We start from the raw sequence: 18909 nt of genomic DNA, 5'->3' as shown, positions 1-18909 counted from the left end.
AGCAGCTATGACACGTATAAAGTTTCGGTTTCAGTATCAGGTGGTGTCAAAGTGTGCGAACTGATCCATACACGCTACACCACGTCTGCTATAAAAACAGAAGTAGCAGATGCCGGACATTGGACTAAATCTTGAACGCGCTGGTCTGTCTGGAGAGCCGACCCTAGGTTCGTCTGGAACATTGTATTACTCTCTTTTTGTCACAACAGATTTCTCTGTGTGAAATTCGGGCTGCTCTCCCCAAGGAGAGCGCGTCGCTACTCTGAGAGCGCCACCCATTTTTTGTTTTTTTCTGCCTGCAGTTTTTTGTTTTCCTCTCGAAGTGGATTTTTCTACCAAATTTTGCCAGGAACAACCCTTTTGCTGCCGTGGGTACTTTTACGTGCGCTAAGTGCATGCCTCGGTTTATCGTCTCGTCCGAATGACAAGCGTCGTGACCACCACTCAAGGTCTAGTGGAGGGGGGGAAAATACTGACGACCTGCCGGGATTCGAGCCAGTGCGCTGAGATTCTCTCGCTTCCTAGGCGGACGCGTTACCTCTAGGCCATGGCTCCATTGACATAACATGAACTAAAACAAACAGCATCAACAAATTTGTGAATAAAATGAAAGACACACACTAGGTAAATGTTTGAAACAAATTAGAATTAACAACGGGCCACATTCCTCAAACTTGTGCGCACACCCCAGACACGTACATACCAACGAAGGCGTGCAAATGAACTCACTCAAGTTTCAAGTTTTAATTATCCTTTCACTCCTACTGGAGTATGGAGGATTTACTGCACAATAATGTATTCATGCCCAGAACAAACATTTCCAAATACACAACAATGTCACATAAAAGTTGAGAATACACAAATGTCTTTTAACTCCAAAAGTGTAGCTGGGCAAATCTAATCATCTTACAGCTAAAATGACTTTTTTGCCTCCTTTGAGCATATTACAAAAATTAAAAACTGATCATAATTGGGACATTCCATTATAAAATGAAACTCATCCCCAATCACAGACATGTTACAAACCTTACAAAGCCGTAACTCTCGTGGTATGCCTTTGTGTCTCCCTGTTTCTATTTCCAGCTTATGATTGCTACTTCGAAATCTGAAGAAGCTGATCACGTATTTATCAGGCAATTTGACTTATATATGTATTTTTCTCAACCAAATCCACTTTTGAAATTTCAATAAAACATTTACTACTTGTCTCTAGTGCATGTCTCCATAGATTGTGAAAACTATCTCTCAAAGCAATGTTGACATTCTTGCAGAAATATTCCCTCTCTAAGAAGAATTGAGCATCCCAAACACAGTCATACCCTGTTTCTATTAAAATTTGTCTGATATAATTTATCCATTTTGAAGAATAAATACCATTTCGATATAAATCAAGTAATATCAAATATATTTTCCCAGAATATTTCTCTGTGTTTGATATCACTAAGCTGGTCCAAAATCGAACTAATCTCATTTTCACTAAGACACTAATTGGATAAATACCAGTTTCTCCATAAACAATTTGGGTCATAATATTCCTGTTCAGTTTGCACAAGCGTTTCAAAATTTTCAATTCTAATTTTTCAAGTATATTTACATTTTCATAGCCCTATATTTCTGCACCATACAACAAAATAGGAACAATCATGGACTGGTACATGTCCAGAACGATATGTAAAGGTAAATCTTTATTTCTGGCTGACTGAAGTAACGAAAACATAGCTTTTTGAGCTTGTTCATGAATCCTTTTGTTAGCTTTGTAAAAGAGAGAGAGGGAAAGAGACTCACGCACACATAGCGGTGGGTAGAGGGATGGAAGCTGAACTCAGAAGTATTAAGGCAGCAGACGGACAAGTCTCACGCCAGCAAGAGGCAGAACATAAAGACTCATGTAGAATATACATTAAAAAAAAAGTTTGTGAATAACTCAGAAAAAAAGTCAGAGTCAAAAGATGCCTTTTGTACAATCATACTCCTGATGTAAATGAAGTCTGTATAATTCACCACACTTGAAATAAAACCCACATCAAAACAACAGCAACAATGACACAGAAGCATGCCAGCTGGAAGAAATCATTTTGGAACGTCTCTGATGGAAAGATCAGGACCCAGAGATTCGCTGGAAACGGCGGAATCAGAAGATGACCATGGAACGAGTACAGAAATTAACGAAGGTAGTGAAATGAGCAAGGACATGTTTGTTTGTTTTTCTTGTTGTTTTTTGGGGTTTTTTTTCATCCGGTCCCCAGAGCAAAGAAATCAAACAAACAAAAGGTAATGTCAATAAAAAGAAAAAAAGGAGAAAATGAGAACAGAAAATTATCTAACAAGAAAAGACGAATGAATGCAAAACTTAAAACGAACAGTTAACACACACAAACGAATATACTTACACATGCACAAACATTTAACCGTCTCTAATCATTATGAAAATTTGAGCGCAGTAATTTCATTTTAATCGTTCCTGTTTTTTGAAGAATGGCATTATCATTTAGGCAGATTATGTCACATCGTTTACATATTTTCCATTTTGTCAAGCAAATATTTTGAAAGAGCTTCTAAAGTTAACACTACCTGTTACCTGTTTTAGAACAGAAGGCACATTGTGTCTGTATGAACGCTACACAATAAAGGGCTTCACTTAAAGAGATCAATTCTAGGAAGAGGTGTTTTAAGTTTATGGAAGTTGCTGTTTACAACAGCAAGAGGAGCTGCTCCAGTATTTCGCGATTCAACAGAGCCTTGTTGTATTCTAGTCTTTGATACAATGGAAGAATGTTCATTGATTTATAATCATCAGTGGTTAATGAGCTGGACTTTAAAAGAACTAGTTTAACATGTTCATACAACCTGTTTAAAGGTTTTAGAATGTTTCCACTAGCCGAATCCCATACCATCGAGGCATAATCTACAACTGACTGAATACGTGCTTAAAAGAACATTTTTTGCAAGCATGGCTATTGAGAAAACTTTTTATTTCAGATAGTTGATATAGTTTTGAGATACAGATGAGCAACACAGTCGGACCAAAATAAATTATTACCAATGATGATACCCTGTACTTTCTGCGATTTTACTTCTTCAACTTTCATTCCAGAGATAGGAATGTTTGTTGATTTGTTTTGACGTTTTTACTTAGTTTTTATATACACATATTTATTTTTCTTTGCATTAAGACATAAGTGATTTAGCTCAGTCCATCTGGCAAATTGGTTGATTCTTTCCTGCAATTTTTATGTCAATACATTTATGGATGAATGATTAAAATAATCTGAGTTGTTGTCTGCAAATGAATTACAAACAGTTGTTAAATACAGCTGCAGATCGTTAATGTATAGTGAAATTAATAATGGACCAAAGACAGACCTTTGCGATGTACCATATCTTACTGTCTTTAAATCTGATTTAGAATCATATTGATACTAACTAGCTGATTTCTGTTTGATAAAAATGATTAAATGAGCTCAGTAGTATCTTCAGATAGTCCATATATAATTCATTTCTTTAATAAGTTTCATGACAACAGAAGCTTTTGAAAAATCCACAAACTACTCCTGTCAGTTCACTATCATTTATGTTTAAAAGCCATGTACGACCATCTGTGTCAGCGCCGTGTGGCAGGAATGGTTTCCCCTAAAACCAGATTGTTTGGGTGGATCAGATTAAATATATTCAGATGGGAAAATATATGTTTCTAATGTGCTTTCCAAACAGTTTTGATAGAATTGACAGAACCGATACATCAAGTACTGCGGAAGTGAAGTCAAGGGAAATCGGAAGAGCAGGGCGAATGACCGCAAAAACTTAGAGCTTTAATGACAACAAAACAACAACAACAATAATAACAATAATGATAATATTGATAATAACAATAATAATATTTCACACACAAAAATAATAATAGTCAAATGTCGCGCCTGCTTTTTAATTCATTTTTAGTTGTTCTTTTGTCGTTTTTGTTGTCGTTGTTGCCTTTGCTGTTGTTGCTGTTGTTGTCGCTGTTGTTGTTGTTGATGTTTGTTTGTAACTCATTGTTCAATGTGATCAGTATTTGATATTCTCTCACACAAGCAAAATGTCTGACGAATATTGTCAGTGCTTCTTGTTCCCCTTCTAAAACACAATTTCCATATCTAATATTAATAAACGTTTCAAGCTGGCGCTACATGCGATGATTCATTGGTCAGGTGGTCATGCCAACAATCGATTTCACGGGAGCCAAGGAGTTGTCAAAAGTTCTCCCGATTGTTCTGTTACTGAAACATTCGATCAGTCAACAGTACACCTGCACCGTGTGCATGTGACATGGCGAAACGACCTTTCGACCTTTCAGTCCTTTTCTTTCGTCTTGAACAAGTCAGTGACCTCATTCCTTTAACCCTCTCTCTGCTGAACCATGATGATATGAGGTCAGTGTGGCATGAATGAGAGTTGCAGCTTCTGCTTTGTGTGTACTTTAAGTGGTGTAATTTATTTTGCTGAACAAAGTACGCAATCCCAAGAGTCCACATAAAGAATGACAGACACACTGACCTGTAAGCTCTGTCTTGTCTCAGTGAGGTGGCAGCACCTTCCCTGGCGAGCATAGATCAGCAGCAACCAGAGGGTTAAGGCAGGGTGTGTATTGTAACCCGAGCTGCAACTGTGATCATGCCAAGGGAATTTTAAAAAAAATTAATTAATTAAAAAAAACACCTAAAAATAGGAAGATCAAATTGATGCTTTGTATTAAAGGCTCGCATGGCGCCATAACTTGATCATTCTTTCTCCTACCGTCCCCATACCCCCTCACCCTCACCCCGCACCTCCCCCCACCCCCCCCACGCCCCCCCCCCACCCCCACCCCCACCCTCACACACCTCCCCTGCAGGCAGTCAGCCTAACGAGCGGGGCTGTTGCCAGGATGGTTACCGACGGCGCTAGAGCCACACCCACCAAAGTGCATTTTCAAGTTTCTGGACAGGATTGGACTGCACGGTGCTTTGAACGGGATGTACTCTGATGGCCACGATTAGACTGTGTGCAGGAGACACAGAAGAACAGAAGTGTTCTGGGCGCAAAACAAGAGGCACAGAGAGAGAGAGAGAGAGAGAGAGAGAGAGAGAGAGAGACGAAAAACAAATTTTTACAAGGGTAATGAGAATAAGCAATGAGGATAAGACAGAGAGAGAGGGAGAGAGAGAGCGTGCACACGCACATATCGATGCATGCACACGCACGGACACACACACAGTTGTTTCACTCTAAATCATAATGTAATAGTATCTTACCCACATGTTATTCTTTTCTATGATAATTGATATGTGCATGGTGATCAGCGAAGGGTGTGTCAGTTGTTTGTTTTTTCTCTTTGATTTTTGCTGACGGGTATTTTATTTTAAGTGAACCTAAAGAGAATTTTCTGTTTTCGAATTAAATTGAATTGAATTGAATTGAATTCAGAGAGAGAGAGAGAGAGAGAGAGAGAGAGAGAGAGAGAGAGATCAATGCGAAATTGGAATTGTCTTGTTCAGATTCGGCCACTGCCGTCAACTAAAGGTGTCAATCCTACATCAGTCACACAGTTTACTGGTGGCCTGGAGGTAACGCGTCCGCATAGGAAGCGAGATAATCTGAGCGCGCTGGTTCGAATCACGGCTCAGCCGCCGAAATTTTATCCCCCTCCACTAGACCTTGAGTGGTAGTCTGGACGCTAGTCATTCGGATGAGACGATAAACCGAGGTCCCGTGTGCAGCATGCACTTAGCGCGCACGTAAAAGAACCCACGGCAACAAAAAGGTTGTTGCTGGCACAATTCTGTAGAAAAGTCCACTTCGATAGGAAAAAAAACTGCACGCAGAAAAAAATACAAAAAAGAAAAAAAAAGAAAAAAAGGGTGGCGCTGCAGTGTAGCGACTCGCTCTCCCTGGGGAGAGCAGCCCGAATTTCACACCAAGAAATCTGTTGTGACAGAAAAAGAGTGATACAATACAATGCAATCGTATCAGAGCCTTTTTTTTTTTAAATTTATTTATTTATTTATTTTTAGAGTAGAACACCAGATTAGATTAGTACAATTTTACTTATGGAGGACATAAGCAAATTAGATAAAAAAGATATAAAAAAATAAATAAATAAAAACAGAGACACACACACACACACACACACACACACACACGCACACACACACACACAGAATCGTTATCCATTTTCTGAATCAACGGGAAAGCTGTCAGAGCGAGGTGGAAGCGAAACACGAACTTCGCAGCAAAGTAAACATTATCAAAATGACAAGATGGGATGGCCACAGATAGATTGCACCTCACAAAACAGTGCTGCTAAAAAAAACCTTCTCAATCAACCAAAATAAATCCTGCACGCCTGGGCTGATCGACTGCCAAAAAAATAAACAACAACAAAAAAACTCCCCTATGTTCTAAACCAAACAAAATAAGTTGCCATAAAACTGCCAGTGTCCAAACACTCCTCTGACATCAAGCAGTGGGCGATAAAACGCTTGGAAAATGATGGAACGAATTCCATGGAAACGTGAAAACTGACGTGAATGATTAAAACTGTGAGCGTGACAAGCGGGGAGGTGTGTGTGTGTGGGGGGGGGGGGGGGGGGGGAAGGGTGTGTGTATTCGATTCAATATTGCGATAGTCCACTGTCTACAGCGCAGCACAGAACAACACAGCACAGAATACTGTAATACAAGACAATACAAGACAAGACAATACAAGGACACGATTCTGATCCCTGCAGCTGTTTAGCATTCGATGAACAGCCATTGCATGTGCTGTCCAACACCAGATGTCAGGCTGGTCAGACTGCTCTTCCTTCTCTTTCTCTACCTTTCTGTGATCGCGCGCACGTACGTGCGTGCTTGTGTGTGTGTGTGTGTGTGTGTGCCGTGTGTGTGTGTGGTCTTGGCGCTAAATAATCGGACGAGACGATAAGCCGAAGTCCTGTGTGCAGCATGCACGTAAAAGAACCATTGAAAGGACATTAAAACTGAAGAACGAACACAGTCCTCAACCCTTTTCTGTTCTCTTCCCACCCCTCCAACCATCTATCCCCCCCCCCCCCCCCCGCCCCCACCCCTACCCCCCGCCAATTCCCCTCGCCCTCTTGTTCTTTACCCCGTTTGGCTCTGCCTGTCCACTCCTCTCCAGTAAGACCTTTCCACACACACACACACAAAACCAACCTCGGACTCCGCTCAAGAATACCAGACATGCGCAGAGAGCTGGGTGTGGTCAGCGCGTGCGAACATACACACAGCAGCGCGTCACTCTTCCTCCCTACCTTCCGTTCAGTCCTGTTCCCACGACGCCGACAACAAAGCAACGCGTGTGCGCTTCGTCACGCAGACACTGCCGGCTCTATTTACCTGCAGATGTGTGGCTTGGAACAGAGCGGCTTCGATTGTCTGAGAGCGTGATGAATGGGTCGGAGGCATTAGTGGTTGTAAGCACTACCCCTCGAACTCCTCGGTGGTCGGCGCGATACTGACACACGCTTGCATATAGCCACTGTTTTAAGGCACGTAAAAGAACCCACGGCAACAACAGGTCTGTGGTGAAATAAAGACGACACGCACACATGCACGCAGATGAAAAAGGAGGCGCTGCTGTTTGGTGAAAACAATCCGAATTTCACACAGGGAAAGCTGTTAAGATAAAAATGTTAAAACTCCAAACGCAGTCTTGCCCCTTCGTCAGTACTTAAAAAAAACAAAAGCAAAAAACAACAAAAACAAACAAAAAAACAAAACAAAAAAAACAAAAACAAAACAGCGTGGACCCATTTGCTGCTCTTTTCGTTCGAGTATGATACTTACTTTAAAAGAGCGACAGAGAGACAGACAGACAGACAGAGAGACAGAGGGAGACAGACAGAGAGAGAGAGAGAGAGAGGGAGACAGACAGACAGAGGGAGACAGAGAGAAGCCACGCAGAAGATGACAAACAAATACGAAGAAACAGACACCGAGTGAATTAGACAGCAAGTCAGACAGAGAGTGAAAGAGAACACACACACACACACACACACACACACACACACACACACACACACACACACACACCGACACACACACACACACACACACACACACACACACACCCGACACACACACACACACACACACACACACACACACACACACACACACACACCCGACACACACACACACACACACACACACACACAGAATCAAGGCGTGGTCACACACACACGACACAGCCGCCACTGTCACACGGCCTGCACGTGCTAATCATCATCGACAACCAAGCAAGCGAGCGCGCATCCAGCGATGTGTAGCTTGTAGCTGTGCCCGGCTTTCAGAGATCAAACTTCTCATCGCCGTTCTACATACAGAGTTCGTGTGTCACGTGCGAAACATAACTTGATGACTGGAATCTGAGTTTCATGAAACAGCAAGTCAGCTTGTTGTTTCAATAAACTTTACGCTTTAGAATTACCATTATTATCGTAGTGGATGTTCGTGATTGTGTTCGAGTTTAAATTGATGTGAAAGAAGAACTAAAAAATAAAAATAATAAAAAGAAAGAAAAAAGAAAAAAAGAAAAAGAAGAAAAAGAAGAAGAAGCAGAAAAAGAAAAAAATAAGAACAGGGACAAAAAAGATATTGAAAAAGAAACCTACATGTTTGAAGGAAATTTCTCTGCAGAATACCCACCTTCCGCTGTTGTGGTGATAATAAAACAGTTTTTTGCCTTTGAGTGTATTTGTATTTCTCTTTTTTGTCACAACAGATTTCTCTGTGTGAAATTCGGGCTGCACTCCCCAGGGAGAGTGCGTCACTACACTGAGAGCGCCACCCATTTATATAGATATATATATATATATTTTTTTTTTCCCTGCTTGCAGTTTTATTTGTTTTTCCCATCGAAGTGGATTTTTCTACAGAAGTTTGCCAGGGACAACCATTTTGTTGCCGTGAGTTCTTTTACGTGCGCTAAGTGCATGCTGCATACGGGACCTCGGTTTATCGTCTCATCCGAATGACTAGCGTCCAGACCACCAGTCAAGGTCTAGTGGAGAGGGAGAAATATTGGCGACTGTACCGTGATTCGAACCAGTGCGCTGAGATTCTCTCGCTTCCTAGGCGGACGCGTTACCTCTAGGCCATTACTCCATTCTGAGAAAGATTTGTTTGTTTGCATGTGAACTTTATGTGAAAACGTTTTGTGTTTCGTTGAATGCATCAGTGGTACAAATTCGCTGTGTTTTCAGTTTTGTGTCTGGGATAATTCCATGAGGAATGTGAGTGACAATCCGGCGCGTGATTGAACTTTCAAAGCGCTGGAACAAAATGTAGTGGAGCTTGCTGTGTTTTTTTCTCCACGTGGTTGTTGTCTGGAAATGAAATATGTGACATTTCTTTGATAAAGAGATAGGCAAAGAAAACGAACTCCTTTCTGCGGGAGAAAAAAAGGATTTTCTTATGTTCCTTGCCTTGAGGGGCTTCTGAGATGATACTGAAAGGTAAACACACACTCTCTCTCTGTGTCTGTCTGTATCTATCTCTGTCTCTCTCTGACTGTCTGTCTGTCTCTGTCTCTGTCTATGTCTCTCTGTCTGTCTGTCTGTCTGTCTGTCTTTATCTATCTCTGTCTCTGTCTGTCTCTGTCTGTCTGTCTCTCTCTGTCTCTCTGTGTGTCCATGTCTATCTCTGTCTGTCTGTCTGTCTCTGTCTCTCTCTGTCTCTTTTTCTGTATCTATCTCCGTCTCTCCCTGACTGTCGGTTTGTCTGTCTGTCTGTCTGTCTCTCTCTCTCTCTGTTTTGTTGTTTGTCTACCCCTTCATCCGTATCCGTATCTCTCTCTCTCTGTCTCTCTCTCTCTTTCTCTCTCTCTGTCTCTCTCTCTGTATCTACCTCTGTCTCTTTCTGACTGTCTGTCTGTCTCTGTCTCTCTCTCTCTCTGTCTCTGTCTCTCTCTTCCCCTCTCTTTCACTGTCTGCCTGCCTGCATGTCTGGCTGAGTCTGTGCAAGTGGCTGTTTTTTGTATTGCTTCGTTGTTGTTTTTTGTTTTGTTGTTGTCGCTGCTGCTTGTTTTGGTGGGTTTTTCTTGTTATTAATATTTTTGTGTTGTTATTTTTGTTATGAATTATTGAAAAATGAATATTAAATGAACGAATGAAGGCATGAACGGATGCATGAACGAATTGACTGATTAATCAATACGCATTAATTAATTGCCGGGTTGATAAATTTTCTTATAAATGGACGAATCAATGCATCAACGAACGAACAATACGGACAAATGAATTAACTGATGAACAAATTAATTAATTAATCAATTAACGAATGAATGAATTAACGCATTGACTTAACGAACGAACAAAGGAAGGAACGAGCGAACGAAAGAATGAATCAATGAATTAAGTGTTAACCAAAGACCAAACGAACGACCAAGTGAAGGTAGGAAGGAAGGAAGGAAGGAATGATCAAGACAAGTGTATGTGTGCCTTTGAAGTTCAAAAGAAAATATTTAGTGATTGCTTAGCTGTTCTCATATTTCCGACTGCAATGATGAACATCTGAACAAGGAAATATGATACTGAATAGGTACGATGCACCCAATGCAGTTACTACTGCTATACATGCTGTTGCTACTGCTACTACTACTGCTGGTGCTACTGCTACGACTGTTGTTGCTACTTGTACTGTTACTGGTACAACTACTGCTGCTGCTGCTACTTTTACTACCATTTCTCTTTCAAAATCATCTTCATCATTGTTGTTATTATCAAGATAACTATCATAACTTTTGTTATAACCTTTAGAGTCGTAATATTATTATTATTGTCATCATCATCATCATCATTATTATTAGCATCAACATTATTATTATTATTATTATCATCATCATCATCATCATCATCATCATCATAAACATCGTCATCATTATCATCATCATTACATAACGAAGGAGATAATGATGATTATGATGACGATGATGGTCATTTTCGCTGTTGTTTTGTTGTTCATTTTATCATCGTAACTGCAACAATATAACCATGGAACAATAACAACGACGACGATCAAAAATAAACCACTGTGATGATGATGATAATAATGATGCTGGTGGTGGTGGTGGCGGTGGTGGTGGTGGTGGTGGTGGTAGTGATAATAATAATAATGATGATGATGATGATGATGATGATGCTGGTGGTGGTGGTGATAATAATAATAATGATGATGATGCTGGCGGTGGTGGCGGTTGTGGTGGTGGTGGTGATAATAATGATGATGATGATGGCGGTGGTGGTGGTGATAATAATGATGATGATGATGATAATAATGATGATGGTGGTGGTGGTGGTGATAATAATGATGATGATGATAATGATGGAGAGGAGGACGACGACGAGGAGGATGAACAAAATAAACATAATTATATCAGACGAACCAGCTCTGTTCCGTACACCTACACCTTCTTCCTGTCTGTTACTGCCGCTGCCCTGACCACGGTCTGTACTGCCTGACGACAGTCAACGCTCGTCTTCACTGCATGGGGATGGAGCTGGTGCGATGAAACATTTCAACCGTGTGTTTGTATTTGTCTCTCTCTCTCTCTCTCTCTCTCTCTCTCTCTCTCTCTCTCTCTCTCTGTGTGTGTGTGTGTGTGTGTGTGTGTGTGTGTGTGTGTGTATGTCTCTGTCCCTCTCTCTCTCCAACCCCTTCAAATGGGGCTTTGCCTTACTGAATACAAATTCTGATTCTCTCTCTCTCTCTCTTTCTCTCTCCCCCCTCTCTCTCTCTCTTTCTCTCTCTTATGCTATATATAGATAGATAGATAGATAGATAGATAGACAGATAGATAGATAGATGATAATCAAAACTGTATTTTTTATATTCAATAGCGGATATTGTTGAGTGTCGAATCGAAGAAGATAACACTAACAATGCGAATACATTGAAACCTCGGTGCGCGGATCTCCGAGCCCCATGGTTCGAATCCTGGCTGAGCTGGTGGTGTGATTGGGGGTGGAGAGGTGGTTATTCATCTCTCAGGTTCACCATTGTGCAAACCTGCACGTGACTTAATTCCATACCTGGGTGTTCGTGTGTAGAAAATCAAATACGCTCATTAGAGACCTTTTTTTTCCAAAAACATCTTTATTCGTTTTTTTATAACACATCTGACATAGAAAAGCACACACACACACACACACACACACACACACACACACACACACACACACACACACACACACACACACACACACGCACACACACACACACACATACATATATATATATATATATATATATATATATATATGTGTGTGTGTGTACACTAATAATAGTAGAAAGTAGGACTGTATAAAGAAAGAAGGAAAACCAGGGCATATCTGAATTGATACTAATAATTATGATGATAATGATGAGAAGAAGAAGAAGAAGGAGGAGGAGGAGAAAAAGAAGAAGAAGAAGAAGAAAGTAGAAAAGACAGAATACAGAGTAAAACGAAATCGTTAGAAACCTTGTACTCCATGTCCATGTCGGTGAGTGATAGAAACAAAACATCCAATACACATCTACTCCTGAAAACGAAGCAAGGCTGTAATAAGTGGCGGGGTAAAAAACAAAATACAAAAAGATAACACAGGAAAAAACCTGGTCGCTAAAACCAGAGAAGGTGAAATTGTACCCCGCGAAGCCATGAAAAATGGAGATTTGGGTCGATCTTAATGATTTCCGTTTCATCCAGATGGCTGTGTGCTTTTTGTTTTTTTGTTTGTCTGTGTGTTTCTTAGTTGTTGTTTTTATTTTCTTCTATGTATAGAAGGTTATACTTTCGTTTTAACATCACCATACCCGTTCCACATTACATGCCACATCATCAAAGCAGAATCACAATTTACGACATATTTGGGAATAGCGATACATGTGCAATATAGTGACAGTTTGCAAGGGTATCTGCTGATTCTGGGTAGTTTTCTGTTTGATTCTTCTCTGATGCCATCGCTGGCTGAAAATAGGAATCGTTCACTGCTGTTTGAATTTTGTCAGCTTCTTACGGTTCTGAAAAATGTCTGTGACATTCTTGAAGCATGTATTCCTGGTCTGATTGCCATCTGAGAAATTTGACGTTCGCTTTTTTTGCATCACACGACAAACATCGGTTTTTATTGTATTGTATTGTATTGTATTGTATTACTATTTCTGTCACAGCAGATTTCTCTGAGTTAAATTAGGGTTTCTCTTCCTAGGGAAAGCGCGTCGCTACACTGAGAGCTTTACCAATATTTGTATCTTTTCCGACTGCAGTTCTAGTTGTTTTCCTATCAAAGTGAATTCTTCAACATAATCTTGCCAGGGACAACCCTTTTGTTGTCGTGGGTTCTTTTATAATGCTGCACACGGGCCCTCGGTTTATCGTCTCATCCGAATTTGCGAATTGTTCTAGTCTTGGTTGGTGCGGGATCTGAATTTCGGTGTTTCCATTTCTACACATTCCGTAAAAACAGCACAGTGGAGGACACAGAAATGCCCAGTTCCTTTGATGTGATGAAATTTCCTGTGTTCCCCCTCCACCCCACTTACCTCGTCCTGTGTTTGTCCCCCTCTTCCTCCTCCATCTGCTTCTTCTTCTTCTTCTACTGCTACTACTACTACTACAACTTCTTCTTTTCTTCTTCTTCTTCTACTGCTACTACTACTACTACTACAACTTCTTCTTTTCTTCTTCTTCTTCTACTGCTACTACTACTACTTCTTCTTCTTTTTTTCTTCTTCTTCTACTGCTACTACTACTACTACAACTTCTTCTTTTCTTCTTCTTCTTCTTCTACTGCTACTACTACTACTACTACTTCTTTTTCTTCTTCTTCTTCTTCTTCTTCTTCTACTGCTACTACTACTACAACTTCTTCTTTTCTTCTTCTTCTTCTACTGCTACTACTACTACAACTTCTTCTTTTCTTCTTCTTCTTCTACTGCTACTACTACTACTACTACTTCTTCTTCGTCTTCTACTACTACTACTACTTCTTCTTATTCGTCTTCTACTGCTACTACTACAACTTCTTCTTCTTTTTCTTCTACTACTGCTACTACAACTTCTTCTTCTTCTTCTACTACTACTGCTACTACAACTTCTTCTTCTTCTTCTACTACTACTGCTACTACAACTTCTTCTACTACTACTGCTACTACAACTTCTTCTTCTTCTTCTACTACTACTGCTACTACAACTTCTTCTTCTTCTTCTACTACTACTGCTACTACAACTTCCTCTTCTTCGTCTTTCTTTCTTTCTTTCCTTCTTTCACTTCGTCTCGTCTTCGTATTTCTTTCTTTCTTTCATCTATTCTTTTCATTTCATGCCTATTCCTTGTAATGAAAGGACCTGGCGAAAGCGACACGAAGAGGCCCGGTGGCCCATCAATATGGCAGGGCGTGTCTGGCATCTCTTTATCCGGGATCGATTCTTCAAGCCATATGCTGACGTCAGGGGCCAGCCACAAAAATAATCGAACCGCGGCCTTTTTTTTTTTCTTTTTTTTGTTGTTGTGGTCCTTCCCTTTCCCCCCTTTCAAGTCATTTAATCAACAAGAGAACAAACGGCGAGACTAACGAACGATTGAGTGCGAGAGAGAGAGAGAGTCAAAAAATGAAATAAAAACGATAGAATTTTTTTAATGAGTGAAGCTTAAAAAAACAAAACAAACAAACAAAAACAACCCACTCTCTTTCGGCGGAAACGACGTGACGAAGGAACGAATGAGTGAGAGAGAAAAAATAAAATAGGAATGATAGAAACATGATTTTAAAAAAAAAGGGGGGCGGGGGGGGGGGGGGGGGGCGAAGTTTACAAAAAACAGCCTCTCTCTCTCTCTCTCTCTCTCTCTCTCTCTCTCGCTCGCTCTCTCGCTCGCTCTCTCTCTCACGTGGATGATGTTCATTCACTGGCTGTTCTCACTCAGCGTGGAGTGAACCATGGCCTCCGATGGGTGGACTGGAACCCACAGCCCAGTGTCACCCCCTACACGGATGTGTCTTTAAATGTGTTCCCAAACTTTTTTTTTTTTTTTTTTTTTGCTGCCCCATCATCTGCACCGTTTCAGTGGCATTACTCCCACGCCGCTCATTTAGATTCCCCCATACATGACCACACCCGGGTTCGTTCCAGCGTCGGCAGTCCACAGGGAACCATCGATGTTAGATCGCCAAGAGGCCACACACCAGAGGAGACCCTACACTGCTTCTGAGTCACTTCGGTGGTGTTCAGTGGTGCCTGTTCTGATTTAGCGTACTTACGACACCACCTACTAAGCCCCCTACTGACGACAATAATGGCTCAGTCGCGGAGCCAGACTGAGTGAACGTCCCTCCCAGAGTGGAGACCGCCACCACGTCCCTCAAACAACAGCCCCCTATGAATCTGCCGACACTGAAGACATTGACAGGACTCACCCCAAGCACGGAAGTGGAGGGGTATCGAAACTGAGGTCACCATGAGAGCAGGGCATGAAAGGCCACAGACTTTTGTTTACATTGATGATGGTGAAGGAGAAGGAGGATGAGGATGACGATGACGGTGTCGCTATGGAGGTCCATTTTGGTTTGGGACTGCGTGACAAGGCTGTACTCTACGCTTCCTGTCATAATGATATCCCGGCCTTAACCATGCCCGAGAAATACAGACACTTGCAGTGTTGGTCAGGTAAGTAGAGCAACACACCCAAAGACGCATCTGTGAAGTGGATGACACTCGACTGTGTGGTCCCAGTCTCCCCATATAAGCCCACAGCACACTCAACTCTGGGTAGGACCCCTTCACGGGCCGAAAAACCCACCTCCGCTGGGATTCGAACCCGCGTCCTCCTAGCCGTCAGTCCGCGACGCTGACCACTTCGCCACGGCGGCTGGTTCCCAAACTTCTTGACCACCTCTGCCGCCAACTCTTTTTCTGAGGTTTGACTGACTGCCGCCGGGGTACATCGTGACAGGAAACGCAGAGTACAGCTTTGACCTGCACTAAACGCGCGTAAAAGAACCCACAGCAACAACATTGTTGTCCCTGGAAAAATTCTGCATAAGAATCTACTTTCATAGAAAAAGAAATACATTGCATGCAGACTGAAAGAAGGAAAGATAAAATGGGTGGCGCTTTCCCGGGGAGGGGGGGAGCAGCCCGAATTTCACACCAAGAAATCAGTTATGGAAAAGATAAATGCAAAACGATACGATACGAGATGGTACGATGCGACTAGACATGACACGGCACCAAATAATACAATACAATACAATATAATACAATACAGTACTCTGAAACCAAGTAAACTGACCTCTACAGCAACATCATGATCACCTCCATCCTCGTCCTTCGCCATAACAGTACATATCAGAAAGAAGAAATACACTGTCTCACTATCTATTGCCTTTTATACCTTGCTCTCACCATGCATAATTATTTCTTCCATCGGCGTCATGCGTGAGAAGTGCTTATGTTTCTGCTATCATTAATTCATTGTTTTGCCAGCAGTACAGGAAAGGTGGCCCTGTGGACAATGAGTGAAAGTTCCTTTGGCATCGTGGTTTCGAATCTCGTCAGGGCCTTGTGAATTAAGGAACAGATTTGTACGCTTGTTGTTGGGGTTCTATTTTTCAATATGTAGGGTCTACAGATATGCTGATATACATATACACTATACTCATCTTCAACCCGTTTACAATGCACACATACAGACACACACACACAGAGATATGGATAAATAGATAGATAGACAGACAGACAGACAGATAGATAGATATAATACACAGACATGACGATAACTAAATCCCTTAAGTGTGTGTAAGCATACAGAAAATACGCACGTTCAAGATCCAATGATCCATATGAACAGTTTGTGGACTGCAGATTGAGGATCAACGCCTTCTGCATGCAACGTTACTGAGAAACAGAGACAGACGGGGGGCTCAACAACAGTGCAATGACCCCACGACGATCACACGTATTTGTGAACCCTGGGAATCAAGCCCACAGCCTCAGAAAGAGAATTCATCATCAGGACTACAGCGGCCTCTGCCAGCAAAACATCCAGGTCCCTTGCTTTTAAAACCAGCGATCATGTCTGCAGTAAGACACCCCGCTGAGAAGTGATGGAAACGCCAGCCAGGCTATCTGGTGATGAACACAAGGCAGATGGACCTTAACCCCGAAGGACATGGAGACATGGTGAACTGTGGCTACATTCCGTTAGTTCACTAAAGTGGATGAGGATCTGGAAATACTGTAGACTGAAAATAAAGAGCGAACCTGAAATAGGCTGTATCGATGTCTAAATCGTGCTCAGCTGTTTCGAGACATTTCAGTAGGTTGACTGTTTTGTTTGTTGGTTGTTTTTTGGTTTGGTTTTGTGTGTGTGTGTGTGTGTGTGTGTGTGTGTGTGTGTGTGTGTGTGTGTTTGTTTTTTGTTGTTGTTTTGTTTTGTTTTGTTTTTTTAAAGGTATTCATCTGGGAATCTAGCCCCAAAGACTTTCAGCTGATGTCAGGGACGTCCGTACTGGTTGCTGTGCAGACAAAAAAACAGAAGACAACGGCTACATGTCGGCCTGCGAGCTTTGATAAACGCCGTACAATGTCACCTGCCGGATTTGACGTCAAATAGACGCCAGATTGTTTGGTGCAATTAATGCCTATACACTTCTTCTTCGTTCGTGGGCTGCAACTCCCACGTTCACTCGTATGTACACGAGTGGGATTTTACGTGTATGACCGTTTTTAACCCGCCTACATGGCAGCCATACTCCGGTTTCGGGCGTATACATCTACACAAGAGAGTGACATGTATCAGCAGTCCACCACCACCACCACCAGCACCACCCATCTCCTCACCATTGTGGCCACTAACCGCTGTGCCCTTCTTTTCTTTCTTCCTTGTTCCCCTCACCACTTCTATCTTCTACGTCCCTCCCCAACCCCCCCCCACCTTCACCTTTCATCTCACCTGCCCTTTGCTATGCTTTCACTTGGATTTCCATTAGTATTGTGACTGTTATTGTAGTAATGCTATTCCATTAGTATTGTGGCTGTTATTGTAGTAATGCTATTCCATTAGTATTGTGGCTGTTATTGTAGTAATGCTATTCCATTAGTATTGTGGCTGTTATTGTAGTAATGCTATTCCATTAGTATTGTTGCTGTTATTGTAGTAATGCTATTCTATTAGTATTGTGGCTGTTATTGTAGTAATACTATTCCATTAGTATTGTGGCTGTTACTGTAGTAATGCTATTCCATTAGTATTGTGGCTGTTTCTGTAGTAATGCTATTCCATTAGTATTGTGGCTGTGATTGTAGTAATGCTATTCCATTAGTATTGTTGCTGTGATTGTAGTAATGCTATTCCATTAGTATTGTGGCTGTTATTGAAATCAAGCTATTCTATTAGTATTGTGGCTGTTATTGTAGTAATGCTATTCCCTTAGTATTGTTGCTGTGATTGTAGTAATGCTATTCCATTAGTATTGTTGCTGTGATTATAGTAATGCTATTCCATTAGTATTGTTGCTGTGATTATAGTAATGCTATTCCATTAGTATTGTTGCTGTTATTGTAGTAATGCTATTCCATTATTATTGTGGCTGTTATTGTAGTAATGCTATTCCATTAGTATTGTGGCTGTTATTGTAGTAATGCTATTCCATCAGTATTGTGGCTGTTATTGTAGTAATGCTATTCCATTAGTATTGTGGCTGTGATTGTAGTAATGCTATTCCATTAGTATTGTTGCTGTTATTGTAGTAATGCTATTCCATCAGTATTGTTGCTGTTATTGTAGTAATGCTATTCCATCAGTATTGTGGCTGTTATTGTAGTAATGCTATTCCATCAGTATTGTTGCTGTTATTGTAGTAATGCTATTCCATTAGTATTGTTGCTGTTAT

Source organism: Babylonia areolata, chromosome 9 (assembly GCF_041734735.1).
Source record: "Babylonia areolata isolate BAREFJ2019XMU chromosome 9, ASM4173473v1, whole genome shotgun sequence".
Classification (NCBI taxonomy): Eukaryota; Metazoa; Mollusca; class Gastropoda; order Neogastropoda; family Buccinidae; genus Babylonia; species Babylonia areolata.
This window is presented reverse-complemented; position numbering follows the sequence as displayed.